Source organism: Protobothrops mucrosquamatus, unplaced genomic scaffold (assembly GCF_001527695.2).
Source record: "Protobothrops mucrosquamatus isolate PMUCROS unplaced genomic scaffold, P.Mucros_1.0 scaffold758, whole genome shotgun sequence".
Lineage (NCBI taxonomy): Eukaryota > Metazoa > Chordata > Lepidosauria > Squamata > Viperidae > Protobothrops > Protobothrops mucrosquamatus.
Window position 1 is genome coordinate 241,972 of NW_015387028.1, and position 12,706 is coordinate 254,677.

A 12,706-nucleotide genomic window follows, 5' to 3' on the forward strand; every position below is an offset into this window, starting at 1 on the left:
CCCTCCCGGCGCGCGCGCCTCCGGGAGGCGGATGGCGAAGGAGGAAGGAGACCCCCTCAACACCTGCTTGCGCTTGCTTGGGGCTCCTTGGAGATTGAAGGCGGAGGAGGGGAAAGATGCCTCCACGAGACAAACTTTGCAAGGGGAGATGCTGCCGTCTGCTTAAGCGGGCCTCAATTAAGCCTCCTCCTCCTGCAATATGATGTTACACATAGAGCAGCGTTTCTCAACCACGTGAACTTTTTAAGGTGTGCGGGTTTTAATCCCCAGAGGTCCCTGGCCTCTTAAAAGTTCGTTAGGTTGAGAAACACGGCCCTAAACTAACCCTTTCCTTCAAGTAAGAAAGAGTTCAGGAAATGGAAAAAAAAAAAAAACCCTGCCAAAAAATTGTGATTTCTGTCACTTCTGCAGTGTAATGGCGAACCAAGGCTACGGTACTCTCCTCCCCCTTTCCTTTATGTAAGCAATCTCCTTCAAACACAATGGGAAGTTTGAAATATATACCCTCCTAGGTACCCTTTCTAGACTAGAGAGTAAGCCTCATCGAACAGTAAGATTTACTTTTAAAGCGTCAGGAGTGCAAATGTAACACAAACGGCACAGGCCATTTGCTGTTGGGTGTTATCTGCTACAAAGTTGCTTTAGAGAACAGTGCATTTACTATAATAATGAATTCTGCTATCACCATTGCTTTAATAACGAGTTATCACTATTAATGGCAGTAATCTACTAATCACCTACTTGGAGCAGGAAAACAGTTCCGTTTAACTATTTACTTTCAATTAAGATAAGGACTTTCAGATCGCAGGGTGTATCCAAAATTGAAATCTGTAGACAGGAGGTCACATTGCCCCTTGTCCCCAGATTGGTGGTGGTGGGGAGTTATTATGAAAGCTTTGCTCCACCTTTGGGAACTCTTTGTTCTAAGAAGTTTCCGTTCTTTAAGCTGCTTAGCAGAGAATTGGGAAATCAATAAGATTTTGTCTAGCAAGGACTTGGGTGGTGGGGAAAGAGGCAGGTTCAACTCCTGTTATGTAACATTTAAAGACACAGGAGACTTACTGTTTTCAACAAAGCGTTCATCTCCTTGGTTTACAATTCATTCCCTAATACTGTTCAGTAACAACACATTTGTCCATGTCTGTTTATGCCAGCGATGTTGGGAGCTGTAGCTTAGCAATACCTGGCCATTCCCATCTACTGTATGTATTAGTTATATAGTAGGAACCTAGGGATTTTTTTTTATTTTCCTCTTTTCCAAAACAAAAGAGCTGCTTTTTACTCTGACTCTGTAGATGTTTCCCCACTGATGAGCTGTTCTCCATCTCTCTCCTTGGTTAGCAGAAAATCATGTTGAGAAATTTACTACCCCTATTGCAATCCCTCTTCTGCTGTTGTTCCTAATTACTATAGTTATGTGGTGTCCCTCTAAGGCAGGGGTGTCAAACTGGCAGCCCGCGGGCTGGATACATCACACACAGGCCATGCCCACCCCAGCTCTGCAAAGGCAAAAAACATGGTGATACATCATAATATGTCACATGACACAATCGAGTTTGACACCCGTGCTCTAAGGCAATGCTTTTCAACTTTGGCAACTTTAAGATGTGTGGACTTCAACGCCCAGAATTCCCCAGGAACACACATCTTAAAGTTTTCCAGGATTGAAGAACACTAAGTCAGTCTAACTGGATGTCAAAGTCAAATAGCTAGCAAATGATCTTGGCAGTGCCGGAATAAGTGAGAAAATATTGCACAGTAGTTAATGATGATTTAAGTCATGATCTGAGGACATTAAAGGCAATGTCATCAGGACTCGGCAAAAAAAAAAAAAACCATTGCCAGGACATTTTCATGGTTATATTTAGGTGGGAGTGGGGAAAAGGCTTATTTCCATTAAAGCTCCAATAAGAATAAAGAAACAACCTCCTACTTTATAAGTTCCTGGTTAATATGTGATCAACTATGCATCTAGATGGCAGAAAATCAGGAGATGGAGAAGTCTCTAAGCAATCTTTTGAACCTTGGCATAAATGACTCACTTTCTGGAGAGGAGGTTGGTGTACCTGTGTAATAAAAGTTCCATAAGGACGTTATTCACAGAACAGTTTGAACAATTAAAATTAAATACACAATTGTGAAATACGGATCCTAATTTACATTTACAAAGTGCAGGGATCACATAATGCCTGGACCACCTACTGCAGGGGTCTTCAAACTTGGCCCTTTTATGACTTGTGGAGTTCAATTCCCAGAATTCCTCAGCCAGCATGCACACTGGTTGAGGAATTCTGGGAGTTGAAGTCCACAAGTCATAAAAGGGCCACGTTTGAAGATCCCTGACCTATTGGTTGCCTTCTGGGCAAAATAAAGATACTAATATTGATCTTTAAAGCTTGAGCCCCAAATCTAACTCTTAAAGGATTTACCTTTTCTACTCTGAACCTTTCTATTGAGAGTAGCAGTTCCCAAAGTGTGGTTTTGTGATCCCTGGGGGTCCTTGAGACATTTTCACAAGGTCTGCAAAGTCAACTAAATACACATTTTAAAATTTCTTAGTTTTAATTTCTAGTAAGTCAATATGTTAGATATAGTGCATGTAAAACCAAAGCTCTTTAGGGTCCTCAATTATTTTGAGAATGTAAATAAGTCTTGAGGCCAAATATCTGACAATTACTGATTTAGATCCTCAGGAGTGGGCATTTTGAGGATCCTTCACCCCCCAGAAGCTTGACTTTAACTGTATAGCTTCTAGGCTGTGAAATGCACTCCCTAGAGGAGATGCCCTTGGATCAATACTCTTTAATATTTACGATGATGTTGATAAAAATGCATATATTCCTCCATGTGTTTGCACTGTAATTTTTAATTTTAATCCTTATTTTAATGGTTTAAAGCTTGCTTTAGTTACATTTTTTATCACTGCTGGCCTCCTTGACTGTTGAAGAAACAAAGTAGTGCAGTAGAAATTCAGTAAATAAACAAATTAAGAGTTAGTTCCCTTTGGAATGACTACTAATATTTGCAGAATGAGTTCAGTAATCAAATGAAATTTTGTGTTTCTAGTGATTTCTACAGTATCTTGCCTCTTTCATCAGAATGAGAAATTAGTGTAGCTCTGAAAGCTCTCCTGCTTCGGTGTGTTCAACGCTGCAATGCACTTAAAAAAAAAGAGAGCATGGATTGCATTAGGACTCCACAGCTGTGATGAAAGTAGCACTGCAGTTGCCAGTTTATCCTCCTCCCCCGCTGCCAGCCCATGGATATTGCTTCTTGCTCCTAGTATAGAAATTAATTGCAAAATTATAAATGCTATATATGTTGGATGATGTAAACCCCAGACATTCATACTTGAAGTTGAACATTGTGTCAAGTAACATGGTTTGTCCTGCAATATAACAACATACATTTCATCGTTTACATCCCCTTGCTTTCTTACAGATCCCTATAATTGTTACTGACTTAGAAAATGAATTCTTGTTGCCAACAGTTTCTGCAGTTCTTCCAAAATGCATACTCTCAATCTTGAAAAAAGTTATAATACTGCAATTTAAAAAAATCTCTTACACAACTGGATTCCAAATATTAGTACATTAGTACAGTTTGTTTTATGTGTATTTTGGCAAGGCATAAAACATTCTAACACAGGTAGTCACACCAAGGCAAATAACAGCTAGGACACTGTTAATCCACTCTGACTAAAAGCAAACCTGTGTCAATGAATTTGGATTTGTGTGAACTTGAAAATCTGTAGTTGTGGCAGTCCCATCAATGACACTAGTTCAGTGGGACAGACATAAATAGTGGAAAGTATGGCCCATTCTCTCATGGAGTGAGACCAAGGGAATTGATACCATTTAAAACACTGACTAGATATACGATTCTCATTGTTTAATCATGGTTTGTCAACTAAACTATAATTGAGTAGATTCACATAGCACATTAAATCATAAGCAAGCCTTCACTATCTTGGTGTCCTCCAAGAGTATTGAATTAAAACTCTCAACAACCAAGATATCTGCTCTGCTGGCTGATGAGACTTGCCCTCTAATACATCTGGAGGGTGTCAGATTGGGAAAGTATCATCCACTATGGTTCTTAATCCACAGTGGGTTCACACATTGCAGTAAGCAAAAAGCTAAACAAGCCACCTTACGATCGTATTTTGCAAACAAAGGCATTAATACCTCAATAAATAATTATCCTAAATATGTTGGTGAATTTTTAAGAATCTAAAAGTCTAATTAGGACTCATATATTATTATTCTCAACCTATATTAGTTTGGTGAAATTACTATATTATTTGGATAACTTGTGATTATGCTTCACAAATTATGTTGATTTAAGGTAAGGCTAGAGAGCCAGTTTGATATAGTGGCTACGGCATCAGTCTAGAACTGAGGTCACCAACCTTTCTCGGTTGGCGGACCGGAGGGAAAGGGAGGGGGAAGCATTTTACACGTGCGCGTGATGCAAATGGGGCAGGGCTAGCGCCCACATGATACTCACTAGCCCTGCCCCATTCTTGCACTGCGCAGTGCCCCATTTCCACACCCCACAGCACGGCAGCATCCATTTTTGCCTCCCACAGCGTGGTGGCACCTGTTTTTGCACCCTGCAGTGCGGCAGCACCCCATTTCTGCACCCTGAGGCACGACAGTATCCCATTTTTGCACCCTGCGGCATGGCGGCAGCCCGTTTTTGCACTCCACAACACAGCGTCCTGTTTTTATGCCCCGCGCCCACGGCGCTAACATGAATGGGGTGTGTGCGTGAACACGTGTGTGCTGCCCTGTGGCCAGCAGGCCATGGCTCACTACCGGGCCACAGCCCACAGGTTGGGGACCCCTGGTCTAGAAATTGGGAGTCTGGAAGCCCTAGTTCTGTTTTAGGCTCAAAGCCAGCTGGGTCACCTTGGGTCAGTCACTCTGTTAGACACAATAAAATGCCAAATTCTAAAGCATTCACAATTATATTAAAAACTACTATAGCAGTAAAGAAGAAAATACAGAACCAATTATTACAATGCAACAGCAGCTTGATAAGACAGCACAAAGTTACCTGCTAAACAGGCCAGAATGTAAAAAGAATTAAAACTGCCAGCATGTAACACAATTAGAAAAGCACAGACCTAGAAAATTAACACTGCATTAACCTGTTGCCAGAAAGAAAAAGCGTTGATATAATGAGAATTTCTCTTTGGGGAGATGCACACCTGATTGGATGAGAGCAAAGGAAGATAATACTGATTGAGGGAATGTGCTAAGGAAATCCTCTGATTTAAGGACACAGTCAGGCAGAGGGATGTTAAATTAGAGTCTCAAAATGTAAAAAGATTTTTAAGATTCTGCTAAGTATTTTAAATTTTCTTCAGAAAATAAACATTAGTGTGGAATTTCTGGTCCCTATGCAAACACTTGACTGCTACATTTGCATATCTTCAAAGGCTGCCCAACATACTCACTTACTGAAACACTACTAATGGTACTATCTCTTCAATTATGCCTGATACTCAACAATTCTATGAAGCAGCTCTCAACATTTTCCAGTCTTTTTTGGGTTTTTTCATTTATTTTATGCTTTGTCTGGTGTTCACTTTGGTCGTGTTCAACCACCATGGTTTCTGACAGCCTCTTCCAATAATGTTCTCTTTGCCATCTTAAATTAATACAATTCTTATTAATTTGATAGGTAACAATTAAATATAAAGATTTTTCTAGCATTTCTACCAATAATAATCACATCAATATCATGCTTTTCTATCTGGTCATCTTGGTTGCCTCATCATGAATCCTGTTTACAGTTCTTATTTAAATTTATTTTCCCTACAATGTTCAAAACATTTCTACTGGTTAAAATTTTCCCAGAGTTAATTACCTTAAAGTATTTAAATCTATTTTCATGTCTTAAAAAGCACTAGGAAAAAGACACAAAAGAAAAACATAGAAAAAGAAAAGAGAGGAAAAGAAAAAGAGAGAGAAATAAGAAAATATACTACTTAAAATATATATCCCCTTTGAACTAGTTTACACTTATTTCCAAAAAAAAATTCTGTTCTTTTTATCCATAATTAAACCTATGTTTAATCTTTAAATGTTCCGTTTAATAAATCCAATCATCTAATCTTTTAACTCTATTCAAAACATTTTCCCCTTTTTAGTTATTCATTGGAATTTTCTTAAAATCAATTACATTTAAATATCTAAAACATTTCCTTTATATTGATTATCCCAAACATTTTTATATTTTTCAAATCAAAAAACAAAATAAAAAGAGAGAAAAAATACTGTCTTAGTTGGAGGGTTCATCCCTCTTAAACTAAAATCTTTCTATTTCTTCAACCATATTCAAACAAGTGTTTAATTTTTAAATATTCCCTCTGATACACCCCATCATCTAATTCCTCAATTCTCACTTTAGCCCTCTTCTTTTTCCAAGCATCTGATCCAATCAATATATTCCGTTGAATCAAAGAGTCTTTCCATAATCTTGTAAATGTTGTTGTAGATATAGTAGGCAAATCAAACATCATGTCTTTGTAAAAAGATTTTGCCTCTTCATATTCATTGAAGATTTCTCTCATCATCCTTTGTCTCCCCATTTCTTGTGGTACTCCCAACAACTCAGCAATCCATTTTGTCAAATCTTTTTCCTTATCCTCAAATTTACTTTGTGGTCTTAGAGTAGAAGTTATCTTTTCCATGTTCAATATTTCTTGTAAGTCCTTCTCCACTTAAATCTCTACTAGTTTATATCCAGTTGTCTACTTTACATGATCCCTCTCTTTTTTTTGTTTTCTGATCATTTAATTTTTGTGATGTTAAATTCAGAATGCATTCATTTAAATTTTCAAATACATTTTTAATTTCCTCGTGGTTTGAAGTTAATATCATTTGCATTTGTTGTAACAGAACATACATTTCCTCCTGGTAAGTATTTATTTTTTCTTGATATGTTCTTTCTGCAGATCTCTGATGCTGCATAACGACCAAAAATCCTTTCTCTGCCAATCACTTTAAAGTCACAATTTATTTATTTTTTATAATCTATGAAGGTCAATTTTTTTCTAAGTTGTATAATTCTCACTTTGTAGATAGTCCACAATGTTTTCTTTTCTTTTGTTACAGCTGCTCTTTATTTAATCAAAGTCCTAAAGGTCACAACAGGCTTTTCTTTCTGGGCTGTATATTTAGGGCAGTAGTTTCATCCACCACTAGATGTCACAACCAGTCCATCTTTCAATTTTCTTTATTTTTTTTTCTCAGTAAACTTAGTTTGCTGCTTCTGTTTAGAGGAGGGTGGAACAAAGACAGCCCCCCCTCACTTTCGGAGGATTTTTACTTCTGGGTTTCTTTTTTTTTTTTCCAGGAAATCAGTCAGGTAGAAGAGAAAGAATCAATATTGATTCACGCTTTACAATCACGCTTAGTTTAGTGCTTTTTGGCTTCGGATGCATGTAGCTTGGGCTAGAGTCACGAATGACGCTAGCCTTTGTTCTGTTGGTTTTTGGAGAGCTTTCCCCAGATGTCCAGATTGACCACCATCTCCCCAGGATCGGTGGGGCTTCCTTCCTTCCTTGCCACCTCTCCGGGGTGGCTTTGGGCCCATTTAGGGTCCCCAGAGAGAAATCAGCCGTAGGGTTCGGACCGTCTCGATCCCTTGGCTGTGGCGCTAGCTGGGCAGAAGCCTCCGCTCCAATACTTTCTTATCACCTTTGCTGTCTGAAGTGCAGAAGCCTCTCCAACACAGCTCGAAAGGATCAATTTTTCTACTGTCTAGCTGTTTTCATGGTCCAACTTTTTCAAGTTGGTATTATGAAAGGTAGCTATGGGAAACACATAGTGCAGGCTTATCTGCATTTAGTTGCCAAGCTGATGTTCTTGCTTTCCATACTCAGTTCATTATTGCTGCATGACTCAATGTGATTTAACACTTTATTTCTGGACCATATTCATTGCTTTTATCAATCTGTGTTCCTTGGAAATTGAATTCTTGCATGCATTTGATCTTTTCCCCATCAACTATTATTTTTTCATTTCCATTCCTCACAGTGGTCCTGAGCTTTTGATGTTCAGGAAGAGGCCAAATTTCTCACTTTCTTTTTTTGATCAGACGTTTCATGCCTTCTTTGGTTTCTAGGAGACTTGTGTCATCAGCATATTAAAGATTGATGTCCTCCTCCAATCTGTTCTTCTATTTTTGTTTCTTCAGGTTCCAGCTTCCTCACGATCATTTCGACATCCAATACAGGTTGAATAAGAAAGGTGAAAGAATGCAAATCCTGCCTCTCTTGAACCAATCAGTGTCTCATTGTGTTTGCACAGTGGCTTCCTGATTTGTGTACAGTGACTGTACCAATTTGACCAGATGTGTTGGAACCCTAGGCCTTTTAGGACTCTCCACAAGTTGTTGTGATTGTTACAACTGAAGGCTAGTCAATAAAACAGATGTAGATGTTCTTTTAAAGAAGTTTTAAATAAGAGATTGGACAACCATTTGTCTGAAATGGTATAGGGTTTCCTGCCTGAGCAGGGGGTTGAACTAGAAGACCTCCAAGGTCCCTTCCAACTTTATTATTTTATTCTATTCTATTTTGATATTTTTTAGATTCTTCCATGATCCAGATTAGATTACAATATGGTCACAAGTGCTATGACTCTTTCTGATACTAGCTTGAACAACTGGTAATTTCCTTTGCATGGTTGGCACCAGACATTGTTGTATGATCTTGACAATAATCTTGCGAGGGTGAGTGATGTGGACAATTGTGCAGTAATTGGAGCAATCAGAATTGCCCCTTTTAAGAAAGGAAATAAACACTGATTGTTTCCAAACCTGTGGCCATGTATTCATTTCCTAAATTTTCTGGCACAAGGCTGTGATAACTGTGGGTAGATAATGGGGGAAAGTATCAACATCTGGGACCTTATTTGACAGTTGTCTCATTGGCCACACAACTTGTTCCTGAAGGATGGTTGGTTCTATTTCTGCTTTCCTTTCCTAGTCATTCTGAAAAGGCTTCACCAGAGTATAAATAATTGTATATATTTCCAGAGAGGATCATACCTAGGATTTCAGCCTAAGCCTAAACTGATGAAAACAGCTCTGCACCAGAGACCACTCAATCTTCTAATACAGAAATAGACAAATTAATCTGGCATAGTCAGATTCATTTATTTATAGCCCAATTGACCAAATATTTTCAGCTACAATTTACTCTTTCTAATCTAGAGCATATCCATTATGGCCTAAGCTCCCACTTTCACAAAGATATCAAGAGTCAATATGGATTGCATTTATGCAACATATTAAGCCATGATTACATTAATCATGGTCTATTAAACATGTTGTTCAAACAATACACTGAAATGAGAAGGGTGAATCTCTTAGATCAGTCGCCACACTTTAGATCAGCTAAATTATAAATAAATTAAACAACCATGTGGCTTGGGATCATGTAACATGAAATGCCAAAATGTGCTGGTTGGTTTATCATTCAGTGTTTGTGACCACTGAGTCACAAGTTAGCCAGCCACAGCTTAGTTCAAGGAGTTACCATCATTATGTGACTGGGTGACCCATTGTAGCCTTGAGAGACAGTTTGGTATAATGGTTAAAGGTATCAGGCTAGAAAGCAAGAGACTTTCAGATCTATACCTGCCTTAGATATGAAACCAGTTCAGTGATTTTGGTCTGGTCACTGTCTCTTAGCCTTAGGAAGAAAGCAACAGCAAACAACTTCTGAAAATGTTGCCAAGAAAACTGTTGATTTGTCCAAGAGGACTCCAGGAGTCAAGATGGATTTGTAGGCACAAAATGAAAGTAAATTCTAATCCTGGGACCAACTTACTGAAATTGAGCTTGTAGTAGAGCTTTCTAAATTAATGTATTGTGTTATATCTTATGAGTAATATATTTGTAGTTGCTATATTGCTGAATAAAATTTAATTGTCTCTTTTTACGTATGGATTCCTGTACTGGATTACAGTCTGATTAACCATTAAAGAATCATGTGTCAAAGGTTACAAGGGAGAAGGCAAAAATATAAGCTGGAGAATTTCAGGTATTTAAATTAAGATCAAAACCAAGCAAGGATAATCAAGGAAAAGCTTACCTTGTCAAGCAATGAATAGATATGGGGGTAAAGGAAGGACCAAAGAGTGAGTTGTAGTCAGCAGGTACTACTTACAAGTAAATGTCTGTTAACTTGAAAGAATGTTTACATAGCAACAAGGAAAACACTAGTTATTCAAGGAAGAGAAAGGAAGGGAATAGTTAGGCAGACTTAATAAAATCCCTTGGATCTCTGAAAGCCAGGAGTTTCCAGGAATATGGAGGATTTAGGAACTTGACNACTATCCCAAGCAGGGCTGGGAGGGGGGTATAAAAAGACCTCCTGCCCATGTGCTCACTCTCTTTCCTCTCCTCTGCTGCTTCTTGCAAGACCATCTGTCTTCTGCAATAAACTGTAACCTTCTTCCCAAAGCAGTTGCCATGTTTGCTTATTTATTCCCGGCTTGGATGAACCAGGATGAAGACTTACTCCTAACAATACCCACCTAGGTACCCTTTCTAGACTAGAGAGTAAGCCTCATCGAACAGTAAGATTTACTTTTAAAGCGTCAGGAGTGCAAATATAACACAAACGGCACAGGCCATTTGCTGTTGGGTGTAATCTGCTACAAAGTTGCTTTAGAGAACAGTGCATTTACTATAATAATGAATTCTGCTATCACCATTGCTTTAATAATGAGTTATCACTATTAATGGCAGTAATCTACTAATCACCTACTTGGAGCAGGAAAACAGTTCCGTTTAACTATTTACTTTCAATTAAGATAAGGGCTTTCAGATCGCAGGGTGTATCCAAAATTGAAATCTGTAGCCAGGAGGTCACATTGCCCCTTGTCCCCAGATTGGTGGTGGTGGGGAGTTATAATGAAAGCTTTGCTCCACCTTTGGGAACTCTTTGTTCTAAGAAGTTTCCGTTCTTTAAGCTGCTTAGCAGAGAATTGGGAAATCAATAAGATTTTGTCTAGCAAGGACTTGGGTGGTGGGGAAAGAGGCAGGTTCAACTCCTGTTGTGTAACATTTAAAGACACAGGAGACTTACCGTACTGTTTTCAACAAAGCGTTCATCTCCTTGGTTTACAATTCATTCCCTAATACTGTTCAGTAACAACACATTTGTCCATGTCTGTTTATGCCAGGGATGTTGGGAGCTGTAGCTTAGCAATACCTGGCCATTCCCATCTACTGTATGTATTAGTTATATAGTAGGAACCTAGGGATTTTTTTTTAATTTTCCTCTTTTCCAAAACAAAAGAGCTGCTTTTTACTCTGACTCTGTAGATGTTTCCCCACTGATGAGCTGTTTTCCATCTCTCTCCTTGGTTAGCAGAAAATCATGTTGAGAAATTTACTACCCCTATTGCAATCCCTCTTCTGAACTGTTGTTCCTAATTACTATAGTTATGTGGTGTCCCTCTAAGGTAGGGGTGTCAAACTGGCAGCCCGCAAGCTGGATACATCACACACAGGCCATGCCCACCCCAGCTCTGCAAAGGCAAAAAACATTGTGATACATCACAATATGTCACATGACACAATCGAGTTTGACACCCGTGCTCTAAGGCAATGCTTTTCAACTTTGGCAACTTTAAGATGTGTGGACTTCAACTCCCAGAATTCCCCAGGAACACACTTCTTAAAGTTTTCCAGGATTGAAGAACACTAAGTCAGTCTAACTGGATGTCAAAGTCAAATAGCTTGCAAATGATCTTGGCAGTGCCGGAATAAGTGAGAAAATATTGCACAGTAGTTAATGATGATTTAAGTCATGATCTGAGGACATTAAAGGCAATGTCATCAGGACACGGCAAAAAAAAACACCAAAACATTGCCAGGACATTTTCATGGTTATATTTAGGTGGGAGTGGGGAAAAGGCTTATTTCCATTAAAGCTCCAATAAGAATAAAGAAACAACCTTCTTCTTTATAAGTTCCTGGTTAATATGTGATCAACTATGTATCTAGATGGCAGAAAATCAGGAGATGGAGAAGTCTCTAAGCAATCTTTTGAACCTTGGCATAAATGACTCACTTTCTGGAGAGGAGGTTGGTGTACCTGTGTAATAAAAGTGCCATAAGGACGTTATTCACAGAACAGTTTGAACAATTAAAATTAAATACACAATTGTGAAATACGGATCCTAATTTACATTTACAAAGTGCAGGGATCACATAATGCCTGGACCACCTACTGCAGGGGTCTTCAAACTTGGCCCTTTTATGACTTGTGGAGTTCAATTCCCAGAATTCCTCAGCCAGCATGCACACTGGTTGGGGAATTCTGGGAGTTGAAGTCCACAAGTCATAAAAGGGCCACGTTTGAAGATCCCTGACCTATTGGTTGCCTTCTGGACAAAATAAAGATACTAATATTGATCTTTAAAGCTTGAGCCCCAAATCTAACTCTTAAAGGATTTACCTTTTCTACTCTGAACCTTTCTATTGAGAGTAGCAGTTCCCAAAGTGTGGTTTTGTGATCCCTGGGGGTCCTTGAGACATTTTCACAAGGTCTGCAAAGTCAACTAAATACACATTTTAAAATTTCTTAGTTTTAATTTCTAGTAAGTCAATATGTTAGATATAGTGCATGTAAAACCAAAGCTCTTTAGGGTCCTCAATTATTTTGAGAATGTAA